Below are 26,272 nucleotides of genomic sequence, written 5' to 3'. Positions count from 1 at the left end.
CTTCTCACACTGGTCACAGGAGTAGGGCTTCTCTCCTGTGTGAATCATCTGGTGTGATTTCAGATTACACAGTTGACTAAAGCTCTTCCCACACTGGTCACAGAAGTAGGGCTTTTCTCCTGTGTGAAGCATCTGGTGTGTTTTCAGATTAGACAGAAGACTAAAGCTCTTCTCACACTGGTCACAGGAGTACGGCTTCTCTCCTGTGTGGTGTGTTTTCAGATTAGACAGTTGACTAAAGCTCTTCCCACACTGGTCACAGGAGTAGGGTTTCTCTCCTGTGTGAATGCGCTGGCGTTTATTGAGATTCATCTTTGAACTGAAGTTTTCTCCACACTGGTCACAGCAGAGACCTTTTCTTCCATCCAAGCCTCTTGGTTTCGTCCCAGGCCTGACAGGACGGCTATCTGGATGGAGAAGAGTGTCAGAGGAAGGAGATTTGGTGATTTTATTCAGCTTAATTTCCATGTAAGAGGTTTATAATGGTATGTAGCTGGGTTTTATAGTTTAAGAACACAGTGTAGTCCAGAGTCGTCTACAGTTCTAGACTCAACGCCCACTTTGAAGTCCCCAACACCAACCAACAGAGAGGGGTTCTGACCACGGAGCGCACGCAGGACTCACCACTCACTGTGACAGCGGCAGAGGTACGTACGGTTCTGAGCAGAACAAACCCACGGAAGGCAGCCGGCCCAGACAACATCCCCGGCCATGCCCTCAGGGTCTGTTCCTCAGAGCTGGCTGACATACTTGCTGACATTTACAACTTGTCACTAGCACAAGCTATTGTGCCCACCTGCTTCAAGACCACCACCCTCGTGCCTCTGCCAAAGGAAAACACTGTAACCTGTCTCAATGACTATCGTCCCGTTGCACTCACCCCAATAGTGATGAAGTGTTAAGAGAGGATAGTCATGTCGCACATCAAGGAGACCATCCCAGACACACTGGACCCTCTGCAGTTTGCGTACCGTCAGAACCGGTCCACTGAGGATTAGGGCTGCACGATTTTGGGAAATAATCTAATTGCGATTTTTCTGACGGATTAAATTTTGAAAAAATAAATAAAAATGTAGAGCAGCCCAAAATGTGTCTTTTTACCTGGGAATCGATACCGGTACCCAACGGTACCTTTTTTCTGTACTTTACTCTCTCTCTCTGAAGACTAAACTTCACAACACACAATCTAAAACCCCTCCCTACAACAACTTTTTTAATGTTTAAATATCAACATCCTCAGTAAATACTATCAAACTCCTCTGATGTCATCTGGTCTTTCAGAAGACCAGGGCCCCGTTCCCCGTACCTGGATAACTGAGTTAGCCGGATAACTTTCGGTCAAGTCTGACTTAAGCCGGACTTTCCCGTTCCCCGAAGCTGGATTGTCTAAATCACCATGACAACAGATCAAAAAATTTGAGCCTGGTCGAGAGCAGGGTTTAAGTTCAAGTTAGCCGGATGAACCATCGCCACGCCCCCGCAAAGAAGTGACAGCGCGTTTCCTGAAATTATTCCCACAGTCTAGGATCTGCATTATACCATTCTGAATTACGTTTTTGTGCTCCATTCTTCCAGAGGGGGCTTTTGAAATGTAAAATAGACCCAAAATGCTGATACTAAATTCACTTTGTCCTAAATAATGCACGTTATATACCGTGGCGCTCGCTCGGTGCGATGTACACATTATGTGGTTATTTTAACAACGCGCAGCATTGCAAATGTGAATCCCGCGGGGATATCCTTAATGATTGAAACCTATCGCTCGTTTGGCTCTGATTCCTTTCATATTCTCCGCTGTGGATGAGGAGCGAGGAAGGAGAGGAGCGCCTGGATTTTGTTTCATTCAAGCATAAAATTGAAGTGTCTATGCGTGGATTGTGGATCTTGTGTGATATTGTAACTGGGATTAAAATGTCTGATGAGATGCGCTGTTTGACGGATTTGAGAAATTGAATGAGCCGTTGACGTCACATTAATGAATGAGAATAAAGAGATAAAACTTCATTCAAAATAAAGAATATTCTAAACACGGGTCTCTCGTTCATTAATGTATAAACAATGAATTTATCCCATCTGGCACAGTGGCGCAGCGGTAGTGCTCAATCCTGGCAACCCGGCGACCGGTGTTCGAAACCCCGTGTTTCCAATATAATTTTTTGGAATATAATATTAATGATTATACGCAAAGGTAGCCTAGTTTTAAGTTAAAATATTATAAATCTACATGCATTGAGGATGTCATTCTTTATATAGCTCTCAACGTGCACCAATTTGAATTATTCCTACATTGAAAAAAGAAGGAAAAGACTAGGTTTCGAACCCCGGTCGTCTGCGTGAAAGTCAAAAGAAGAACCTGTTACACCACAGTGGAGATAAGTAAGAGATCGACCATACATCAATCAATGGGTAAGAGAGCCGTATCGTTATTCTGTATAACAGTTTAACTAATTATTTTCGCTAGCAAGATCTCATTTGATTATTCAATCCAGCAGGCAAGTTTAAAGAAATATAATCTGATTGATTGAGGTAATGAGGGACTTAAAATTAGCCTATAGATAACGCATTTAACTTGTCGGCGAGGCGATTGAGCCGTACTGCAATATGTTAATAAAGTTTTAAATCAATTAATCAATCAATGCCGCTAGAGAATCAGGATCTCTGCTATCGATACGTGCTGGCTTTTCAACTGAAGCGGCCGCGCGCACTTATCCTGGGTCTCAAGTCTGGTTTGAGTTAACGAGACTGAATCCACCTTCGAGGAACAGGAAAATCCCGGCTTCAAACATCGGGTTAACTGAATCTGGATAATGTGACTCTTGATCGACTTAGTTGAACCAGGTACGGGGAATAGGGCCCAGGTGTGTATGTGTGAGAAAAAGAGAGAGAGAGAGAGAGAGAGAGAGAGAGAGAGACACACGAATCCCAGCAACGAAGGCTGAGAAAATGGCACCCAAAATTCTCAGTAACTTCTATAGAAGCACGGTTGAGAGCATCTCTGCTGCTGTGACCTCACTGTCACCCTTCCCCCGAACTGTCAATCACTAAAGAGACTTGTAACTGCTGCTGTGACCCATTGTCCCCTCCATATTTATATTTGTAAACACTACTGGATCCTACACTGTGATTGTGTTACTCACTTGTGCCTTGTATATAAATTTTTATTTTTTTATATACAAAATATATGTTTACCTTATTTTTTGCATTTACTTGTATTTAAATAAACATTAATTTAAGTATTGTGTGAAGGGCAGACTAGCAAAGTAAGATTTGCATTGTACAGCAAACTGTTCTTAAATCTTTAAGCCCGAGTACAATTTTTTTTTCAGATTATTCTGATTAAATGGAAGATTGCTCAACTTCTACAAGGCCATTTGCATATTCCTGGTATCTAGGGACATAGATGGACCTCAGGGAATGTATTCCGAGTGTTGAAATATTGTGTCTGTTACTATGCTCGAGTAAATTGTAATGAACCAAAGGAGAATATCCATTATTTTATAAAAATGTTTAATTCACTTTGAAGGTGAATAACACCATGCTAACATTGACCAGACGTGAAAAATGCAGGTGTTCATTCAGCACCTTCTTGAGATCAAGTGTACAAAAAATAAATAAAAAAGTAAATAAATAAAAGGAAGATGATATACAGGGGTTTTTGTAGATACAGTACTGATTGGTATATGAATATAGAATGTGATAAGGCCCTGTCTAACATATTCCCTGACCCCCCCCCCCCCCCCCCATCCCTCTGTACGTTCACTTCTAGGGGAGGAGATAGAACATTAAACCAGAAAGAAAGCCGCTGGATCGATAAGACTACAGGCCACCTCACTCCCAGGTTTAAATGACTCCATAGACATGGTGTCATTTCTATAGGCCAAGTAGGACACTTTATTATTTAGTATTTTTGTAATTTTTGCATTGTTCATTGTTATTTTTTTGCATTGCTCATTGATGACTACAGGCCACCTCATTCCCAGGTTTAAATGACTCCATAAACATGGTGTCATTTCTATAGGCTAAGTAGGTTACTTTATTATATAGTATGTTTTTGTATTTTTTTGCATTGCTCATCTTACATTGATATTTTTCATATTTTCTTTATACATTTTTTCTATTCTATGTTTGATTTGACTCATTTCCTTATGTTGATTCAATACTTTGATTGTGTATATATACATAATGTATTAATCTTTTATTTTATATATATTTAGTATTATTGTATATTCCTTCCACAGTGATATATTTTTTGACATAGCCTACCATTAAGTGGATTGTGTCTTTGCTGACCCCTTCTAACTATGTCATGTTATGTATATGCTGTGCCTCCATTCATTTAGCACCAGCTGTCTCTCATTGTAATTAGACTCTCTCAGAGTCCTGGATTCTCTATATTAGTCAGAGTTTTGTTTGGTCTTAGTTATCTATACCCTGATGAAGGCCCTATGTAGGCCGGAACATGTTGGTTTCTTTTAAATGATCTAAATAATGTGAGCCATTAAATAAAGGCTTTTTAAAATTTGTAGAGCCGCCTTGGACTTCAACTTCTTTATAACTATAGAATATCAGGCATATAAATTACCTTATTATGGCCAAGTCATACATGTATGGATCGGGCCAAATCTCCTCTTTCCAATGGCAGAGTTCGATCTGCATTTAGTACCACCAGGCTTGTAGAAGTGGAGAAATCTTCCTTTTACTTGGGTATGTACTTTTAGGCGAATTTAGAGAGTCTGGCTTAACACATTCACACCCGACCACGGAGATGTCTGTGTTTCGGCGCCATGCTTAAAGGGCCAACCTGTCCGTGGCAAGGTTGTTTTGGCTTTTATTCCATTTTAATAACCTACTCAATGTCACCGAGCAGCACTGTAGATTTACCCCACTCTTCGAATTCTGAAAAGTGCATTACCGGCCAGATCCTCTTAGGGGCGCCGTCTCGATAATGCAGTGTTCCCTGTGGCAGAACGGTGCCTTCTTTTTTTTTTACTTTCAATGGAGTTTCCAGTTAGCTAGATTCTATATGTGTAGCCTGTAGCTTGGAATACCTTTTGCAATGCTGAATTCACTATGCAGTAAAGCAGGGGTGGCCAACCCGTGGCCCGCGAGCCGCATGCAGCTCTTTGCCCGTCAATGTGCGGCTCTTCCATCCATAAAAAAAGAAATTATAATATATTATTGTCACTCATTCCATAAGGACGTAGAATAAACATTTAGATTTTTTTTTAAATGGTCCCTTTGCATGTTCTTGGTATCTGAATCTAGGGACATATGGATCAGTGTCAGAAATAGTGTGTCTGTTACTAGGCTTGAGTAAATTGTAATGAACCAAAGGAGAATATCAATTCTATTTAAAAAAAATATATATATATCTTTGACTGTGAATAACACCATGCTAAAATTGACCAGACCTGAAAAATCGAAGCAAATGAATAAAGGGAAGATGATTAAACAGAAGGTTTTGTAGATACAGTACTGAATTCTGCCATCTTTTTTATAATGTACATTTCTCCACCATTTTTCATCGTATTGCAACACCGTTTCTTGCAAGACGTTCACAGAAAGGTAGAGGAACTTTCAGGTTTGTGGGAGATAATCCCAAAAAAATAAGAGAAATAAAAAAGTAAATCCAGAAGTCAGATGATTGACAGGGGCTGGTGTGAGCTGGGTAGGGTAGTTTTTCAAAATTCGAAAGCCCGAGTCTCTTCCTTCAAAAGACTACTCACTTTTGGCTGTGCCACTTCCTCCTGTCAATATGCGCTGGTTTCTGACTCAATGCCCTGAGATTTCTATAATCTTATATTTCACTAATAACAGTTAAAATAATTGGTAAACAAACGTAATGCTGAAAATATACACTTTTACTGTATATCTCGGGCTTAAGAGGTTAACCCTGTGAGGCCCAAATTAAAAAGACATTAGCAACTTCAGAGGCCAGAGGGTGGGACATATAAACACATTTACTATCAAATAGCATTGTAAGGCTGAACAACAGGACCAATTGACTATACATGTGCTTAAATTTTTTTAAATAAACATTTTTTTTTTAAATGGCTAAAAGTGATTTTGTAATTTTGCAACCGTGGGTCTCACAGGGTACTTTTAACCCTGTGAGGCCCAAATAAAAGACCTTAGCAACTTCAGAGGCCAGAGGGTGAGACCTATAAACACATGAAGGGTGCCGTGACTGAAGAAAAAGGTTGAGAAACGCTGGTATATGGTGTGGCTCTTTGTGGTACCACAGTCATTTTTGTGGCTCTAGTCTCCGACTGGTTGGCCACCCCTGCTATAAAGTATAGATTTAGCTCTACAAACAGCCTCACATACAATGCAAGTCTGTTTTGAAATGCTGGCCGTTTAGCGTGAGATTAGACGGCCCCCAATGGCCCCGAATGTGTTAAGAGGTTAAAGTCAACACTTATAAAGTCATAATGTTTACAGATTAAAGTCAACATTTCCATACTTGTTTCCATGCAGTCCAAACAGCTCTGCTCCTGGTCCAGCTGTGGCGGTTTCATGCAATCCACCAAACAGACAGACAGGTCTCTCCAACCAAGGTGTGAGAGGCTAGGGGTGGTCATATTCAGACCAGTCTTGGGGGAAAGTAAGGAAAGAAATATCAGTACATTGTACATTAATCCTAACAAACAAAACTTACAAAAGGTCTAACTTTTCAGTTGAAATTCATCAGGAACACAGAAAGCCAAGCAAGAACCATCAGTCCTTAACTCTTAGCTCTATTTTCCTAGGCTAACAAATTGGAAAGGAAGGAAAATCCTGACAGGAAGATTTTCATAAGAACTGAAAAACACATGGGTGTATATGTATATATAGACAGATGCACTGCTATAGTTCTGTTTCAAGTTTCAAGTTTCTTTAATAGTTGTCATACAGAAGTACAGAATACTTTTATACAAAATGCGTCTTACTGTTACGCTCCAGAGACTGTGCTAGACAAGATAAGTATCAAATAACATAGTATAGCATGTAAATTAGAAGTAGAAAATGAGGTCACAGTGTTCAGTATAGACATATGTACAATGTTCGATGCAGAATAGACTTAACTGAGTTACCATATAATATACAATATACTATGCAGTGTACTAATATACAATACTATATAGTGCAAAGCAGAAATGGGATGAGGTACAATTTAGGTACAATTTACAGTAATGTGTACGAGTTGTAGTGCAAATCCTTTATCAATAAATATAAAGTGTGGGGAGTGGGTGCTACAGTGTGAGTGCGTGTGGATGTGTGTGCTATGTGCGTTTGATGGTTGTTGTGTAGTGTTCATTGTTCGTTGAGCAGCCTGATGGCCTGGGGATAGAAGCTTCTTCTGAGTCTTTCTGTGCTCGCCTTGAGACTCCGGTATCGCTTGCCTGACCGCAGCAGTTCAAAGAGGCAGTTGTTCGGGTGGCTGGAGTCCTTAATGATTCTCTTAGCCTTGCCCCTGCACCGCTTGTTGTAAATGTTCTGGAGGGTGGGGAGCCCCCCTCCAATTGTGCGTTCGGCTGAACGTGTCACTCTTTGTAGTCTGCTTCGGTCTTGTGCAGTGCTATTCCCAAACCAGGAGGTGATGTTGCCAGTCAGGATGCTCTCTATTGTACATGAGTAGAAGTTCTTAATGATCTTCTGACTGACTTGGAACTTCCTTAGGCGTCTGAGGAAGTAGAGGCGTTGTCGTGCCTTCTTCACAACACTGTCAATGTGTGTGGTCCATGTCAAGTCCTCGGATATGTAGGCTCCGAGGTACTTAAAGCTGTTCACTCTCTCAACCGGTGCCCCGTCGATGCTGGGGGGGCTGTAGTCCTTGACCCCCGACCTCCTGAAGTCCACAATCATCTGATCTATGAATATAAGCCTATGATATTGCATTTAATTTGATGGCCAAAACATCCGATTGGTTATTGATGCAGGCAGCTAGGGCTAACGATATGACGATATTATATAAATATCGGGTACAGTTCATTAATGATAAACTTTTTTTAACGTATCGTGGATATCGTGATGTTTTGCCCAAGAGGATTGTGTCGCGTCAATCTGGTCCACACGTTCAAACTTTGGAACAACGCCGCCCCCACACACACACTACTGCATCAAAGTTACTACTTATGATTAACAAAGGCATTCGTTTTGTGGCATTAACGTTATATAGTTACACGTTCAATAACATCAGCGTATTTACCCGAACATAGCAACGTCCGAGGACGACCTAGATAGATAGCAAGCATTACTCGTTCATATCTCAGCCTGTGCTGAGTTGTGCCCATTCTGCGGTCTGTTAATAAAGTTTTCAATCAGACAGATGTATGGAAAGGCTTTTATTATAACATTCGTTGCAGTAAAATCATTATGCCTCGTTTAGTCATCTGCGGAGCGCTGGTAATCTACTAGTCGACCGCGGGCAGCTAACATTGTTGTTGTTGTGGTCTCGTCAAAATCAATGGAGGACATTCTGGAAATAAAAAACGAATACATGCTTGCCGATTGGTGCTAAGAACAGCAGGGCGGGTGCAAGCGGTGTGACGTAATTGGCAGACTCTACTGTCAATCAAAATTATTCTGTTGCCGCCTGAATGATTGAATGAATGAAAACTTTATTAACAGATTGCAGAATGAGTACAATACAGTACAGCTCAATACAACAACAGTGGACTGGAGGATGAAGACCAGAAAAAGACTTTCGGCTTTTTTACAAAAGGGTCCTCCATTTTCAATTCATCAAAACATTTAGAGACATACAAATATACAGTAGTTTCATAAAAATGCTAAAATGCTATTGATTGATTGAATTAAAACTTTATTAACATATTGCAGAATGGGTACAGTACAGCTCAATACATACAATTGTTAAGGGGATGCAGACCAGAGAAAGACTTTCGTCTCGTTTACATCAGGGTCCCCCTTTTCAATTAATCATATTTCATATCTAAATCATATAATATCTCATTGCTAAATATATGCAATATATAATCTAATAATCCAATAATCTAAATATAATATAAAAATGCTAAATGCATGGGTATTTTATTTTGTCTTTAATGTTAGTTTGCAAACTCAAAGGCTTCCGGTTTAACGATAGAATGGAGTAAGTCGCATGTGACACAGCTGCTCACCCGTTATTTTTTTTCGTTTTAAAAACATATTTATAAACCATCAATGCGTTTAAAACTTGACTCATATCAACTGAGATTATCAACTAACTATATTGACCGAAAGAATCGAGATGCCACCAAGGAGAGATAAAACGAGTGCAAAACCAGGCGCAGAGGACTCGCCTATGGAAGCAGGATACGTGCGACAAATAGCAGAGAATATAGACGTGATAGCATCCTCCTCAAGTTCAACCCCTACAAACACCTCCTCAGACACGGAATATATCATCCGGGAAATGAGAAAAATGGAGAAGACAATAACCGAAAAAGTAGATGCTATCAAAGAATCTATCGAATGCAAAATAGAAGCACTAAGGGTGGACGCCGACGCACATATTAAGCGCACCGTGGCACTGGAAATAGGCCTGGAAGATCACCAACAAAATTTCGGTCGGATCTACAAAGACGTAGCTGATATCAACGTTAATCTAACGGCTGAGATGAAGGGAAACTACAAAGAACTCAATACGAAGCTCAACAATATAACGGTTGAGCTTAAGCGAATCAATGAACAGAAAGCCAAAATATTCGAGATGGAATATCAAAGCCGCAAGCTGAATATTCGTATAGTCGGTCTGGATGAGTCGGTGAGCTGCATACACCCTGAAGAGTTTGCGACAGAATTACAGAAAATCTTGGGACCAACGATCCTTCCTAAAGTACCGGAGGTGGAGCAGTGCTACAAATTGGGGACCCGATCCAACAGCAATAACGTTAGACCCAGAGTGATATTGGTTATCTTGCGTCAAGTCAGAATAAAAGAAATGATCATTCGTGAAACTTGCAGGATGAAAGGCAATCTGAAATACAAGGATATATCAATACACTGTTTTGAAGATTATTGTCGGGAGGTGGTGGACATGCGAACCAAGTTCAAGACGGTGATGTCACAACTCTATCAGGAGAAATACAAACTCATATTAATATACCCTGCAAGACTTTGCATCGTCAATAAACAAGGATTAAGGGTTTTCTTCAACTCGCCTGAAGAAGCAGCCAAATATATGGCAGCAGCCGCAGCACAAAATGCAGGATAATGTATAAACGGCCTTTTAATCTCTGTTGGGCATGGACACCATATAGTATAAACTTTAATGAACCGCTGATTTGGGGCAGTGAGACTCACGAGATCAGAGTTATAGAATGTTTTCCCCGTTGGACACCTATTACTGTGGACATATTGGATTTAAAATTGGAACGATACAGAGAAGATGAACATGGCGCTGAAGTGATCCTTATTTTAAGAGTAGAATTCTAACAACATTCCAGAAAATACTGGAACATTCTAACACTACAAAAACGACATATTGGAATAATCTAGAACATCTAAAACATTCTTTGATATAGGGAACATTCTGGAATAACAGCAAGCGGCACGGTGGTGTAGTGGTTAACACTGTCGCCTCACAGCAAGAAGGTCCAGGGTTCGAATCCCGCTTGGGGACCAGGTTTCCATGATGCCAGTTACCCAGGTGGGGTATCTCCCAGGCCTTTCTGTGTGGAGTTTGCATGTTCTCCCCGTGCTCGCAAGGGTTTCCCCCCCGATAAGATAAACCCAATGGAAAAACATGCACAACAACAAGATCGCTAACGCTGTGGCGTCCTTGACGAAGACGGACAGGAGCACTTGGATTGGTCCCCTGGCGCGGCTCACGTGGCGCCTGTCTGCTCCCGGCTGCCCTTGGGGGGGAAGGACGACGGGATGGGTTAATCGCAGATACGCATTGTATGCATGGTTCGCATGTGTGCCAAATGATGACCTCGGAGCAGGTCCTAAATTATTATTATTATTATTATTATAATACGTGGCCAGACATACAGCCAGGCTGAGAACCGGTGGGCCCATATCGGAATAACATTCTTCACAACGGATCATCGCCCACCCATGGCCAGGGGAAACACTGCATATACGTATTTAAAAACTGCTTTTTATTAATTGGAAATATTCCACTACTTCTCCAAATTATACTATGTCTTTAAGCATAACAAAGCTCTTTAAATATCAAAGTTAATGTTCTCTTCTTTTTTTTTCTTTTTTTCTTTTTTTCTTCTCTTTTCTATGATTTATTGAGGTTCTCTTTTCAGTTCAATACCTCCATATTAATCTTGGGTTATTATAAATTACACAAGTTCTTATAAAATGTAAGTGATTAGGGCATGATAATTGAAGCTTATTTTTAGTCTTTATTTTTATCTTATTTTAATTTGTATTTAACGGGAAAGTGGCCAAGCCACAGTTGACATTCTACTTATGGTAGAATTTAGAATGTTAGATCCTATGGTATACATAGGAATGTTAAGGATAAATGGATCATTCTGGGATATCCGGTGGTTTAAGGGAGGGAGTCATACGCGGAGGATGTGTCTATGGAACACAGGCCTGTACGACTCTCGGTGGGAGGGGGGAAAAGGGGATTTTTATTTGTATATATATATGTTTTTAAGCTTAGCTCTCAACGGGACCTCAATAATTGGATGTACATCTATTGTAGCTTCGCACTCCAGAAGCATTACCAAAAACTACACAACAACATGTATAGATTATGGCTAGTTTGAATATAATGATCTGGAACACTGGTGGGATAAATAAACAACAAACGCAAAAGCGTGCTCACACTGATGAAAAAAGAACAGGTGGACGTGGCTCTACTAAGCGAAACGCACATTTTAGAGAAAGACATAGATACGTTAGCGGACAACACATATCATAACATTAGTCACTCTTCCTTTGGAACGAGAACTCGGGGTGTTGCCATAGTCGTTAGACGGAAGTTGAATATTGAATTAAAGGGAGTATGGTCTGATGTAGATGGTCGGATAACTATATCTAAGATTGTACACAAGAACAGGAAAATAGCGTTGGTAGCGGTATATGCCCCAAATTTGTACGAAGTGGGTTTCTTCAATACACTAACCAAAGCAATGTTAGACATTCCCGATTACTCATTTTTAATAGGTGCGGATACAGACGGACCTTTCACTACCACACTACAGAAGGTTAACCCTTTCACTACCACACTACAGACGGTTAACCTTTCACTACCACACTACAGAAGGTTAACCTTTCACTACCACACTACAGGTTAACCTTTCACTACCACGCTACAGAAGGTTAACCCTTTCACTATCACACTACAGAAGGTTAACCTTTCACTACCACACTACAGAAGGTTAACCTTTCACTGCCACACTACAGAAGGTTAACCTTTCACTACCACACTACAGAAGGTTAACCTTTCACTACCACGCTACAGAAGGTTAACCCTTTCACTATCACACTACAGAAGGTTAACTTTTCACTACCACACTACAGAAGGTTAACCCTTACACTACCACACTAGAGAAGGTTAACCCTTACACTACCACACTAAATTACATAAACTATCATGACTTTTCCTTCTATGGGTGTGTGTTTGCAGTGCCAGTACCAGTGTTAATTTTGTTGACTAAATTGATGACGAAAGATGTTCGTCAACGAAGGTTTTTTTCATGACGACAACGAGACGTGACGTCACGTTATTGAATACCATGTGACGCTAACGAGACTAAATAGTTTATTAAATATCGTTGACCACAACTGACGACACAAAAATGTTATTTATAAAAACCAGGACGAAATTTCTTGTATGTTGATATTGTTGACTAAAACAAGACGAGACAAACTAATTATAACTTTTCTTAATGCCATCGTCCCGAGTAGAGCAGTGTGATGGGGAGCTCCGTTATTAGCATTAGCTGGAGCTATTTGAAAAGCTAGTTTTAGCTTAACGTTACCTTGGCTAAAGTTGGGACTATTCATAATCCAGCTGCAGACCTGCAAGCAAAGTACAGCAAGTTGGCAAAGGAGTATTCCAAGGTAAATCACTTTGTCACCAGTAACGTTACATTGTTTGTATTTCCATCTAGATCGCGTTAGCTAGTGGCTAAGCTAGCTCACGCTAATGTGGCTAACTGCACACAATTAATGACACAATGCAGACAGCCATACCGGTGACAATGTTTAGCTTTTAGTGCCAAATGATAAGAGTCTGAGGCGGAGTCTCAAAAGAGAATGTTGAATGTTTTATTTTGCATTAAAAATCACAACAGTGCCTCTTACTGGATAGGAAGTGCGCAACAACGTATAATGTCCGTGTGGAACCAATGTGCCAACAACCTTTCCGTGGGTGAAGCATAGTTGAGCATAGTTGTCATTTAATGATACCAATACTAATACAACCATCTGTTGAATAAATACCATTACTTTCTAGTTATTACTAAAAAACAGTATATATAAAACAGTAGCTGAAAAAAAGAAAAGAAAAAAAGTTTTATAATTTATATAATATAATTTTTTTTTGTATGTATGCACTGGTATCGGATCAGTATAACCAGACCTAGACCACCTCTAACTCTAACCCCTAACCAGACTTAGACCACCTCTAACTTTAACCCCTAAGTTAGGGTTGTGACTTAGAGGTGGTCTAGGTCCGGATAGGGGTTAAGAGTTGGTCTAGCCCTTTACATCCATCTATCTAAATAATAATAATAATGCTTAACTACCCCTAAGTTACCCTAACCAGACCTAGACCCTCTAACTCTAACCAGACCTCTTCCATGTGGCACTTTAACACTGACCTCAGAATGTGATTTTATTAAGGCTGTCAAATATATCGCGTTAATATCGCGTTAACTCCCGATTCTATTAATGCCACTAATTTTTTTAACTCAAGATTAACTAAAAAAAAAAAAAAAAAAATGTTTTACTAGACTTCACTCAGGTGTATTATTGATGCTCTCATTGATACTATGTTTGTTTCTGAAGTGTGTGTGTGTGTGTGTGTGTGTGTGTGTGTGTGTGAGATATAGAGAGAGAGGGGGGTGAGAGAGATGGTTAAGAGATGAGGAAGGGGCAAAAGAGAAAAAGAGCTGGGAGAGTGTGTGTGAGAGAGAGAGAGGGGGGTGTGTGATTAATCAGCCCTTGTGTGTGTGAATATAACAAGTTCCTAACGTTTTCTTTCCCCTATTATTTCATGCACACTTTATTCATTGTTTTAAATTATTATTTTCTTTTAAGTTATTTTGTGCATCACTCTGTTTTGAATTTGATGCAAATTTGCAATGCATGAGGGTCATCCTTTTGTGTTAAATGGCTGCATAAAGCAAGCATTTGTTGACTCGCATGTTGATAAGAGTATTAAAACTTGGAACTTGAAAAAGATCTGTTTAAGGTATAAAAAAAAATTAAAAAAAATCGATTAATTTGCGATTAATCGCGAGTTAACTATGGACAATCATGCGATTAATCGAGTTAAATATTTTAATCGTTTGACAGCACTAGATTTTATATAATGTTTTTATGCAAGCAGATTGCAATCAGTGTGTACTACTACTAGTACTACTGTGTGTTCTCTGTTTACTTAGTTTACAGTATCCTGTTACAGAATAAAAAGCTGCCAGACACAGCAGAGAGAGAGAGGACAGACATGACAGAGAGGACAGACACAGCAGAGAGAGGACAGACAATCATGGCAGAGAGAAAGGAAAGACACAGCAAACAGAAGACAGACAGAGTTCAGTGTCATCTCTCTGGTCAGAAACAACGTCACCACACAGGGCTGTACGCTAAGCTTTTTCACTAGGGGCACACTTGCCCCTAAATGAGAAATTTAGGGGCAAAGAATATTTTTAAGGGGCAAATTTTTAAATAACTATTTTACCATTATAGTAGGGCTGGGCGATATGGCCTCTAAATGATATCGCGATATTTTGACATTTCCTCTAAAGCACTTAAAAATGCTTGATTGAACCCTTTGATGCATACAGTCACGCCAATATGATGATTATAATAAGTCCCTGCAACATATGTTTGCATTATTAAACCATGAAGATGCTTTAAAAAATTATTTAATGAAAATGTACTAAGAGTAGTCTACTGACACACTAATAAAAAAAATTATTTACATCTAAGACAATTTATATAAAAACTCTTGGGTGCCTTTTACACAGTACTGTGTTTTCTATCCACTTTAGCCAAACACACATATATATATATACACACACACACATATATATATATTATATATATATATATATATATATATATATATATATATATATATATATATATATATATATATATATATATATATACACACACTACTGTGAGAAAATAATAATCACACAGACTTAATGATTTTAGAATATTTCAGATAATGAAATTAAATGTTTATATCATCAACTATCCAGTTAGTATTTATACTGTGTGTAACATTTGGCTACTTTAAATCATTGAATGTAGAGAGAGAGAGAGAGAGAGAGAGAGAGAGCGAGCCCCCCTTCGGGTTTTGATCGTCTAAGCTGCCGTAGGTGATGACGTCACACTCGAATGTAAACAGGAAGAGATGGAGACACACGGAGATGGGAATTGAATGATATACAGAAACGAATAACCAATAAATATGAAGTTATGTTTAAACTTCTGTTGTCAAGCGTTGTCAATATAACCCACCCCCTTTCCTCACGAATGGAACTAGTCTTGTGGAGTCCGCTTTGACCGTTTTCCAGGGTTAGCAGAGATCGCTAGTTAGCTTAGCATAATCCTAATGGAGACCTTGGTTAGAAGCTACCGTTAGCTCATTGCATGTTATTAAAGGTCCGCGCTGGTCTGTCTAATGAAATTACAACCGCAACATTATATTGCACTGTACAGCCCTGGTTGTAGGCTAATGTTTTACTACAATTTGTATGGATTAATTTAGGAGTGAAATGCGAATGAAGGGTTGAAATCACCACTCGCAAGCTTGCCCCCAGATATTATTTTAAACTCGCACGGACCAAATTAGGGGACAATTTGCGATCATATCATCGCAGTGTACAGGCCTGCCACATCCGTAATGCTCTCTTAGATGCATACATTGGACCATGTCTACACCAAAATATACTGTAGGCAGGGACCGAAACTAGAGCGCCACCCGCCATTTGCGCTCAGTTTTTACGTTTGGCGCCTCCCACTGAGACGTCCGAGCGCCGTGTGACGGGCAATCAAATAGTCATGTGAAAACCAAAAATCATGATCCAATTCTTTAGCGGAGTTCTCACTCGCTGTCTCAGCCGACATGAAGCGCGCACCGCGCACTGCTGCTAGCCCCTCCCCACCTGTTTCTGTATGCCTGCATGTAAACAGAGGCTATTGCCTCCGAGTCACCGTGACGTTAGTTAGCACTGCTGCTAATGCCTGCATGTAAACAGAGGCTATTGCCTCACCGTGACGTTAGTCTAGTCAGTGTGGGACCTTCGTGAGATAACGTTAGCTACCGTTACAAGATGACCCAGTCAACTATTCACTTAGTTTAATACACGAGGCATTGTGTAACGTTATCCAGCCGGCTAGCTACGGATAGCTCCCGACATAAACAAATCCTCCAGCAATAGTCCAGTGCATAATACCTCCGTTGGCTAGGTAACTAGTCACTACGAAATGTCGCAGTAAACTAAATAGTTCACTGAGGCGTTGTCCCAACGCCATCCAGCAGTAGCTACAGATAGCTCTTGGCATCAATGTCCTACAACAACAACATGCGTATTCGAGTCCCTGGTTTACATCGCATGAGTGAGGGCTGCTGACTAGGGTCCAGGTGCAGCGCCGGAGAATTCTTTTGCATGCTGAATGTAGCGTTTAGGGTCCAGCTGCACCCCCGGAGAATCCTTGCTGGAGCTGGAGGCCACTCGAGTATACACACAGACAGTGGAGCTGTTTGCAGACAGCGAGGTGGCGATGTCTCGCAGATAACACAATCACAAGTATGATTATATAATATATATATTTTATTATAAAAAAATCTATATAAAATAATAATAAAAAAAATGTGTATCAAAAAAAAGTTGGCGGGTAAGAAATATGCTTGGCGGGTAGATTCTTCCCATCTACCCGCCACTGGCCGGTGAGTCAAAAAGTTTATTTCGCTCCCTGACTGTAGGTGCAACAATACATTGGACCATGTCTACACCAACATATACTGTAGGAGCAACAATACATTGGACCATGTCTACACCAACATATACTGTAGGAGCAACAATACATTGGACCATGTCTACACCAACATATACTGTAGGAGCAACAATACATTGGACCATGTCTACACCAACATATACTGTAGGAGCAACAATACATTGGACCATGTCTACACCAACATATACTTCCTGTGTATCACTTGTGCCGCCGACTCAGATTCCCCTAGGTTAAAAAATAAATACGCAATTTAAATCAGAAAATGTTCCATGTTGACTATTTCTGACAAGTTTTTTTCCATTAACTAAAAATAGACAAAAATGTCATCCGTTTTCGTCGACTAAATCTAGACTAAAACAAAAAAGACAAAATTGAGACAAAAACTGACTAAGACTAAAATGCTCAGACATTTAGTTGACTAAAACTGACTAAACGAAAAATAAATGAAGATGACTAAATATGATGAAAACGAAAAAGGAGCACTTGACACATGACTAAGACTAAAACTAAAATGAAAATAGCTGCCAAAATTAACACCGAGTGCCACAAGACAGAGTCGTTGTCATAACAAAAGAGTCTGCACTAGAATGTGTACAGGTGTTAATTGCCCCCAGAGAGAGAGAGAGAGAAGGGGGGGGCCTTCAGGATTACAATGCATTCTGGGTAGGGTTGTAGTTGTTTAACACTAAGTGTAAAACTTTCAAGGCCATTTTCTCTGAATATGTTTTGTGATAACCATGATTCATAGGAAGTAGCTTGAAAAGTATCCCACCAAAATGTTCAAGTGATGGCTTATTTTGAAGGTATGAATATGTACTTTCATATGTTAAAAATAATAATTTGAAGTTGCCTCAACAAGTCCCTACTATCTACGGCTAGTCACATATGGATAATCATCCACGAGCATAGACGGTAAGAACAATGGTATTTATCAACACAGAGTGTGCATAGGACCCGTGTACGCACGGTTGATAAATCCCGATTTTTCTGTGCGTAGAGACATTCTAAATTCCTTGTGTAGGAACAAAAATAGAACACTTTCTATGCATTATTGATAAATGAGGGCCCAGGTTCATAATTCCAAGCCGCCGTCACTTTGCAGAGGAGTGTTTACAAGCCAAGTATGGTGAGATCGCCACTCCTTATGGACCTGTGATGTTAACCCTGTCAGCATGCTAGGTCTGACAGTGCAGTGGCTGGACAAAGATTTCAAACTGTACAGAGCGGTGTTGCATTGTCAAGAACTACCAGGTTCACACACTGCCGATATGATCCGTTTGGCTTTTGTAGCTATGCTTCAGAAATGGAACATAACGAAAGAGATGGTCCATGTTAGGGGTGGACGGTATAAACGGTATACAGCAGAGTGGTGCCCAACCAGTCGACCGCGATCGACCGGTAGATCGTGGGCTGATTTCAAGTAGACGTGAGATTATTTAGGTAGGTGACAGTGAGGTCGCACATTGGCAAACATTTTTTTTTAAGATCAAGCGAAAATCCGCGAGCCCAACTCAGATAAGAGTTTTCCACCTGGCCGCTGTGTGTATTTGCCATGTCTCGCCCCTGCATCAACGGAGGCACAGTATTCCAACACACAACTCATACATCAGCGCAGGTATAATCACTGAGGCCACGTCTGACAGTTTATTAGACACATCCCTGTCCTTACAGTAGAGGAGTGAAGTGTCATGTTTATTAGACACATCCCTGTCCTTACAGTAGAGGAGTGAAGTGTCATGTTTATTAGACACATCCCTGTCCTTACAGTAGAGGAGTGAAGTGTCATGTTTATTAGACACATCCCTGTCCTTACAGTAGAGGAGTGAAGTGTCATGTTTATTAGACACATCCCTGTCCTGTACAGTAGAGGAGTGAAGTGTCATGTTTATTAGACACATCCATGTCCTTACAGTAGAGGAGTGAAGTGTCATGTTTATTAGACACATCCATGTCCTTACAGTAGAGGAGTGAAGTGTCATGTTTATTAGACACATCCATGTCCTTACAGTAGAGGAGTGAAGTGTCATGTTTATTAGACACATCCATGTCCTTACAGTAGAGGAGTGAAATGTCATGTTTATTAGACACATCCCTGTCCTGACAGTAGAGGAGTGAAGTGTCATGTTTATTAGACACATCCCTGTCCTGTACAGTAGAGGAGTGAAGTGTCATGTTTATTAGACATCCCTGTCCTTACAGTAGAGGAGTGAAGTGTCATGTTTATTAGACACATCCCTGTCCTTACAGTAGAGGAGTGAAGTGTCATGTTTATTAGTCACATCCCTGTCCTTACACTAGAGGAGTGAAGTGTCATGTTTATTAGACACATCCCTGTCCTTACAGTAGAGGAGTGAAGTGTCATGTTTATTAGACACATCCCTGTCCTTACAGTAGAGGAGTGAAGTGTCCTGTTTATTAGACACATCCCTGTCCTTACAGTAGAGGAGTGAAGTGTCATGTTTATTAGACACATCCCTGTCCTTACAGTAGAGGAGTGAAGTGTCATGTTTATTAGTCACATCCATGTCCTTACAGTAGAGGAGTGAAGTGTCATGTTTATTAGTCACATCCATGTCCTTACAGTAGAGGAGTGAAGTGTCATGTTGCATGATGCTAGTAGTACAGTAACTAGTATATTGGTGCGTCCTAGGGTTAAATGCTACAGTATGCTAACTATTTGGAAAAATAAATATAGTCACTTTATCTGAAGAGTCAAAACTGTTCTCTTGGCTTTGTTTTGTTCATAGTAGTAACGCCGCCGAGCCATACTGTACATGGTGACTGCTTGGTTTGACTGGCAGTGGCCGCCGAGCCATACTGTACATGGTGACTGCTTGGTTTGACTGGCAGTGGCCGCCGAGCCATACTGTACATGGTGACTGCTTGGTTTGACTGGCAGTGGCCGCCGAGCCATACTGTACATGGTTACTGCTTGGTTTGACTGGCAGTGGCCGCCGAGCCATACTGTACATGGTGACTGCTTGGCTTAAGTAAAATAAAAATATTACCGTAATACATTTTTTTTAATGCCTTTTTTTTCCGCATCCCCTATTATTTTACCCACGCGACGCCACTGCACTATATATGAAAGCTTGCATTGATCTGACTATGCTTGCACCTCATGGTACCAAAGCACCTCAAAGGCGCTTAAAACAAAATTACAAACATCACAAAACAAACTGGTCAAACTACTACTTGACCTTACCCCCAGAACCCACCTCACCCCTGCCCACTTTGACAACCTAGGATGGCTTAGAGTAGACGACAGAGTACAGCAACTTGCAATGGGCCTGGTCACACTATACGACTAAGGTACCCATGTACATGTCAAAATACTTCCCAAAGGTCAGTGAATACCACAACCACTACACCAGAGGAAGCTCAACAAATCATGTTAAACCCAGATTCGGCTCAAACAAGGGACTAAATACGTTTCGCAATTATGCCACATCAATGTGGAACGCCCTACCCAAAGCTGTAAAGGAATGTGAATCCCTACCCACATTCAAAACCGCTCTTAAAGAGCACCTACGGGAGGCTGCAATTCGAAACTGGCCACCGTAAATGCCCAAAACCCCCACCACCTCCTAATAGAGTCTCCTCCCCACCGTATGTATATTTCTCTCCCACCCACCCACCCCCTCCAAATGTACAGTCCCCTCCCCATCATATGTATATACTCTGTCAGGATCTAGGGGTAACAGTACTGGATATTTGAATACCGTTTATGTCACAAATGTATCAGTACTAAATACCTATATGTCCCTATGCCATAAATGTCATGTATGTTGTGTATGTCATAAATGTCTATATGAATTGAAAATGGGGGACCCTGATGGAAACAAGACAAACGTCTTTCTCAGGTCTGCATCCCCTTAACAATTGTGTGTATTGAGCCGTACTGTATTGTACCCATTCTGCAATCTGTTAAATAAAGTTTTTCATTCATTCATATTTATTTCTACTGCGATTGAAGCTATATGTGTCTGGCTGTTCTGCCGTTGGGATGCAGGAGGGGGGGGGGGGCGCCGGTCTAAACCACATTGCATGCGTGCACCACAAAGGATAATAGTGCTGATCTAGCATTGATTTCAGGAAGATCCGATAATCGGGCGAAAAATTACAACGCGTTTATTGAATTACACAAAAACGCTGTTTGTGTATTTTCCCTGGAATTGCTCAGAAGCGGCCGGACTATGTTCATATTCAAAAACGGTATCAAACGGAAATGTACGGATGAAAAAAGAATCTGTTTTTTGCACGTTGACCAGAAGTAGCTCAATGAGACTTGAGGGCGTTATTAGACCCATAGCGATACTATGAAATATAGGTTTAGTTCTACAAACTACAACTACGTTTACATGGGGTTAATGGGCGGCACGGAAGTGGTCACTTCCCGGAAGGGGTGTGGCACTCAATGTGTTAAGGTCTGTGCTGACCAGTTGTGCCATGTTTTTCATTCTTTTCTCTCTATCTTCACCTGTTTTTCCTGCAATGTGGTTAACATCATGTCTCGTCCCTATTCCTAAAAAGAACAATGTGTGTAAGAGCCTCACTAACCTGAGACCGCTCTGACATGCCACATTATGAAGTGTTTTGAAAGGGTTGTGCTGGGCCACATCAGGGAGCAGGTGGCACCTTATTTAGACCCCTTGCAATTTGCATACAGGAAGAGTGTAGGAGTCAACGATGCACTGATTTGTATTTTTCTAGCGCCTTCAATACAATCCAGCCACATATCCTAGCAAACAAAAATATCCAGTTTAAACTGCATAACTCAACCAGCACCTGGTGCATGAAATATCTTGTTCCTCTCCCTCAGTTTGTTAGGCTGGATGATATAGTATCAGATGCCATCTGGACAAAAACTGGAGCCCCTCAGGGAACAGTTTTGGCTCCCTTCCTCTTTGTTCTTTATACTGCGGACTAGGGCTGTCACTAACGACTATTTTGTTAACGATTAATCAGTTGATTATTTTATCGATTAGGTGATTAATCATTAATTGACCCAAAAAATCTATTTCAATTGAATATTTCAAAAAGTTTAATGTGTATCCTCCTTTTTAGCTTTAGATTTAAAAAAGACCAGCCAGAGATTATTACCGGCCATAAATAGCTTTTCAGTATATTTCCATGAATTATTAATTATTATATGTATCGTGTCATGTGTCATCTCTCCACTCCATGGTAGTGCTTGTGCCAGCACAGGAGATACAGGAGAAAAAATATATAGACTATATACATATTTAAATCAATATCTTCCGGTTGAATCAAATAGGCTCAGGAATCAGGATTGTTAAAGCTAATTAGCCTAATCCAGCGGTTGCCAAACTTTTTTGGCCGTGCACCCCCTGTCACCTCCCGACCTAGCTAACGCACCCCCCAATGGGTTTCTGTTAGAAAAAATTGTTGCTGGTCTCCGTGCACAGATGAAGCACACCTGTGTCAGACACGCCCGAGATATTATTGTTTATTATTATTATTAAAACGTACGTTTTTTATTAAAACGTTTCTTGAATTTCATGATTTACACAGTGAAAATCCCCATTTGAAATAATGTATATTAGTTATATTTATTAGGCATGAGTAGATAGGGAATTTATTTTATCTCTTCCCACGGCGACTATGGATAGGGAATTTCTTTATTTAATTAAAATGTTCATGACAACATGGATGCATGTACTCTGCCAGCATGTTTAATATCCATAATACTAAAGGTTTGACTAAGATTTTTATGAAATTTTATTGTTAAAAAAAAAAAACTACCACCATGTCACGCACCACCTAGAGGGCGCTCGCGCACCCCTTCCACAGTTTGGGAACCACTGAATCCATGTGAAAAAGAGTAGCATATAGTAAATGTATGCACACACACACAAGAGGGAGAATAGCTTATAGGAGACTTAATGTCTGATGTTACAATATTTTTGCTAATGAAGTGAAATATTTATTATCATCAACTATGAAGTTCGTTTTTATAGTGTACATTTTTGCTACTTCATTGATCATCATCATTGAACGTACAGAGAGAAAGAGAGAGGGAGACCTCCCCTTTCCTCACTATTAGAACTCCATGAAACTGATTTAACCTCGACTGGCATATAGTAATGGCGAGGATATAAAGCATGTTAAAGACGCAATTATTGGACCCGTTGCTCGCGGAGTAAGTTTACATAGAAACAGCGCGGCTCCCAAGAGGAGTTATCACAGGCTGTAGAACGCAGGGCTTAAGAGCTGCCAAGCTGCTTCTAAACTGTAAAGTGTGGGTATCCGGCTCAGCCCCTCGCTTCCAGCTGGAGCGAAACACGGAAGCTATGTGACTGTCGAGTCCTGGCTCTAGGCAGAATCACGAATAGTGGTCTAAGAGAAGTTAATTCTATTTGAACGTGATTCACTGTGCATTAGTTAGATTACACGTTTTGCATGTTATGACTTTGAACATCTGCCATTTCCAACGCAAAAGGCACATACAATTAACAATACGCAGCGTCGATCATGAATATGCAAATCGACTACATTTACTCGTCGACCAGGTCGATGAATGGTGACAGCCCCACTGCGGACTGCAGACACAGCGAGGCCATGTGCCATATACAGAAATTCTCAGATGATACGGCTCTGATCTGTCTCATCAACAAAGGCGATGACCAAGCCTATAAAAAGGAGATTGACTTGATTGATTTGTCCACTGGTGTGATGCCAATTTTTTAGAACTCAATATCAAAAAGACCAAAGAGTTAGTCATCAACTTCAGTAGGAAGACAGTGGATGTCTCTCCTGTCATCATTAGGGGCAGAAATGGAGATGGTCCAGTTCTACAGGTATCTTGGTGTCCCCCTGATACCAGGCGACAGTGGCTCGAGAGGTAGAGCAGTCGTCTGGCAATCCGGAGGTTCCCGGTTCGACTCCCGCTCCTCCCGGGCAGCGTGTCGATGTGTCCTTGAGCAAGACACTTAACCCCTAATTGCTCCCGATGAGCAGGTTGGCACCTTGCATGGTTGCCTCCGCCGTCGGTGTGTGAATGTGTGAGTGAATGTGTGAGTGAAGGGTAAAAATGTGAGTAACAAATTGTAAAGCGCTTTGGATAAAAGCGATATATATTAATAAAAAAAAAAAAAAAAGCAGCCATTTACCTGGACAGCAAGCTGGACTGGAAGAAGAACACAGATTTGAGAAAGCTTAGATCCTTTGATATCAGCAGGTCACTTCTTCATGTGTTCTACCAAGGTATCCTTGCTGCTAGTGTCCTGTTTTATGCTGTGCTCTGCTGGGGGGGGGGGGGGGGGGGCAGCATCACGGACACAAAACGTATAAATTAAATCATTAAAAAGGCTGGCTCAGTGATTGGCCTCCCTCCTGATTCCTTGGAGATCATTATTGCCAAGCGAACAAGGACTAAATTGAACACCAATTTTTTGAAGGCCACCCTCTGTACAATATATTTGATGCTCTGCAAAGCTCATTTAGCGATAGGTTTCTGATGCCTCTATGCTCTATTGAGCGATTGAGAAGGTCCTTTGTTCCTGCTGCGGTTAAATTATTTAACGAACACCGCTAGCTCTGTGTTGAGAGGCTCTCTTCTTATCTTATATTTACTGTGTTGTGTAATTTGTACTGTATGTAATTGTTTCTTGTTTGTGTATTTGTATTCGCTCTGGTGGCAAACCATGTTTCCCATCTAAGATTAAGAATAAAACCAGACCATGAATCAGGCAGGAGGCAGTACTGGGTATCAGGCTCATTTACTGGAGGTCTCTGTGTGACACATCAGATGCACAATCATTAGGTTTGTGCAGTTGCTCGGTTTCACCTCATAAGCATCCGAAAATACTGTGTTACAAATTACACTATTATACTGTTCTGTTTGGCAAAAAACTAAATTAAATTCCATAAACAATCTTAACAAATTATAAATGACCCATATTCACTTCTATAACAAATATGAAAATAAAACACATTATAATCACACAGTATCATTCTTAACATTCAAATAGGGCTTTAGTGACCTTAGAACAACATGTAACTGTGTTGTGTTATTATAATAACAATCACAGCAGCCAGACGCACCTTATATAGCTGAACTGGTGTGGATTAGCTAGAAGGCTACTAGGCCTACAGCCTTTCATTCCACATAGAACAACGTGTTCAAAAGAAACAGACAAACATCTCCATACCTGTGTTCCACACATCAGATGCACATCACTGGGTTTGGTGTGAAGCAGCTTGGTTCCAGCTGATCAACAGAACAGAACTTGACTGCAGTCAGCTGGAGCTCTGGAGCTGAGAGGAGAGAGAGCTAACAGGAGCTAGTAGCTAGCTGTACAGGAGCTAGCGTTAGCCTACTTTCTCCCAGACTAAACTAATACTAAGTGGGTTAGTGGTCTTGGATCCGAACACAATGTACACAGGATGAGTGGAATATTTTACGGAACATGTAGCAACAAGTAGATAACGTTTAAAACACGAATTACAACTTTTATAAGCGTTTATCAGGCGGAGATTCAGCTGAGCTCACCTCGTATATATTCATGCGGATTGCGGACGTCACGGCGGGTGCGTTCAGACTGGTTCAGACTGGTTCACATAGATATATATAGAACACTAGATAGCTTACCCGCGCTGCCGGCCGCGTGTACCTGTTCCGCAACAGTAAGTGACTTCCGGGGTAGGCCTGATTGGCCCCGACAGGCACGTGACGCGGCAAACTCAGGACGCGCAACGAGGCTGCTGAGAGCTGTCGCGCGGAAATAGGCTGTCTATTGCCATTCTCTAACACAAACTCTAACCTTAACCAGCTCCTTAACAGCGCCTAAACTTAACCGTTCTAACCTTAACCAACTCCGAAACAATGCCTAACCTTAACCTTAACCTTAACCATGCCTAACCTTAACCATAGAAAGAATATTGCCATTCTCTAAGACAAACTCTAACCTTAACCAGCTCCTTAACAGCGCCTAAACTTAACCGTTCTAACCTTAACCAACTCCGAAACAATGCCTAACCTTAACCTTAACCTTAACCATGCCTAACCTTAACCGGCGAAAGAATACGTAAAAAAAAAAATCACGTTAAAAAAAAAAGATTTGATGGGATTCGAACTCACCAACAACGGACCGCAGGCTCG

The 26,272-nt window shown here is 40.7% G+C and overlaps 1 long non-coding RNA gene across 2 annotated transcripts; it reads right to left on the bottom strand.

The window, feature by feature from the left end:
• Positions 1-290: 290 nt before the first annotated feature.
• Positions 291-25,395, bottom strand: LOC311230380. 2 transcript variants are annotated; one of them, XR_014619797.1, is made up of 3 exons: positions 25,323-25,395; positions 6,464-6,593; positions 291-407 (listed from the first exon to the last, which is right to left on the bottom strand). It is a non-coding gene; the product is annotated as an uncharacterized lncRNA (long non-coding RNA). The 2 variants fall into 2 exon arrangements; XR_014619798.1 differs by lacking the exon at positions 25,323-25,395 and adding an exon at positions 24,282-24,416.
• Between the last annotated feature and the right edge of the window lie 877 nt (positions 25,396-26,272).

Source organism: Notolepis coatsorum (genome assembly GCF_963971535.1).
Source record: "Notolepis coatsorum genome assembly, chromosome: 6".
Taxonomy (NCBI): domain Eukaryota; kingdom Metazoa; phylum Chordata; class Actinopteri; order Aulopiformes; family Paralepididae; genus Notolepis; species Notolepis coatsorum.
This window is presented reverse-complemented; position numbering and strand designations above follow the sequence as displayed.